This window comes from Cephus cinctus, unplaced genomic scaffold, assembly GCF_000341935.2.
Source record: "Cephus cinctus unplaced genomic scaffold, Ccin1 Ccin1_scaffold0132, whole genome shotgun sequence".
In the NCBI taxonomy this organism is placed as follows: domain Eukaryota; kingdom Metazoa; phylum Arthropoda; class Insecta; order Hymenoptera; family Cephidae; genus Cephus; species Cephus cinctus.
In genome coordinates this window covers 33,943-35,331 of record NW_014332865.1, presented here as the reverse complement: position 1 = coordinate 35,331, position 1,389 = coordinate 33,943, and the positions used below count along the sequence as shown (strand labels likewise).

At 52.6% G+C, this 1,389-nt stretch overlaps 1 protein-coding gene across 1 annotated transcript in view; it reads left to right on the top strand.

Annotated features, from left to right (window-relative positions):
- The window catches only part of LOC107263013, an 8,145-nt gene that overhangs the window by 4,259 nt on the left and 2,497 nt on the right, over positions 1-1,389 (top strand). The window lies entirely within an intron of this gene.

Below are 1,389 nucleotides of genomic sequence, written 5' to 3'. Positions count from 1 at the left end.
CCCCCCCTCTGCCCCATGAGCGATCGATCGGTTCGACAAAATCGAAACGTTACGCCGGCTCATCCATCTTAGCCTGCGTTCGCAGATATAGCTATTAAAACTCCATTGAGTCTCACCCTTGCGTATACCGTTCTTCCTATTCGGTTGGTCACGCAACCCCAACCCTACCCTCCTGCATCGACCTTCCTGTCACAATCGAAACTCTCGCTGCGGAAGTTGCACTCGTCCCACTTGTCGCCCTCTACGCATTGCTTAGGCGTAGCTAAGCTAATTGCCGGCGCAACCACGCAACTGTCGGCCCTGTGATTTGGCTCAGGTCCGTTTCGATTGGCGGTGGAGGCGGTGGAGTAACGTCAAAGTTATAGATCTTTTAAAGTTTCAGCGGTGTCAAGTTCGACGCCGACTTTGAATTTGGCGTCAAGTGCTCTGCTTCCGGAATAATATCCCCGGTTATTATGATAATCGCGTGGCATCGGCTTTCGCCAAGCCGTCCAGAAAATTGCCTCTTCTGCATCACAATGATCCTCTCCTGCTCCTCGACTCCACGCTGGTGGTGGCGGCTTCCCTCGTTCCGCCGAGTCTCTGCTGTCATAGCCCACACACACAAAAACAAAGCAGGGGAAGGTAGGACGCGTGCACGTGTGTCGCGTCCCCTGCCCCCGCTGCCACCTACAACCAATCCTAGTCCGGAGCGGCCAGAGTTCCCATCACCCGACGACGCTGTTTGTCCTCTGCTGACAAATAGACTCCTGATCTCTTCCTTAATAATTATTGCGCTTCCTGCACGTTTCCTGCACCTAACCTCCACGTCAATCGGCCACGATTCTCTTCCTATCTCTCTTTCCCTTTCCGGTTTCTGCGTGTGCCTCTCAGTCAAGTTGGCTTCGCGCTGCATAGTTGGCATAGCTTATTCATATTTCGATCTACATAGAGGAAGCTCGTCGTAAAGAGGAGCAACGAAGCGAAGCAAGATGAAAGAGCCGCGAAGCGGTAATACGATTGCGAGTAAGACGATTCGATCAGACGAAACGAGTCGACGGTGTGCACAGGTACATGCTGGGCGTCGCGGCGCTAGTCTCGCGTATCCGTCACATAGTGTCACGGGCGTAACCGGCTTTCGGTTGTGGAACGACGTAATAGGAGGGGCAGAACGATCGCGCGTTAACGAGATACAAATCCCATTAGGATGTAAACCTTCTCGATCCGTCGCGATCCCTACCCAGTCAGTGAGAAAGTGAGTGAGGATGTCGTATATGTATAGGCATAAGTGGCGCCTGTGCGTGCATGCGCTCCTATATATAGTACATGAAAATGTGAAGGGGGAGAAAACGAGAGAGAGAGAGAGAGAGAGAGAGAGAGAGAGAGAGAGAGAGAGAGAGAGAGAGAGAG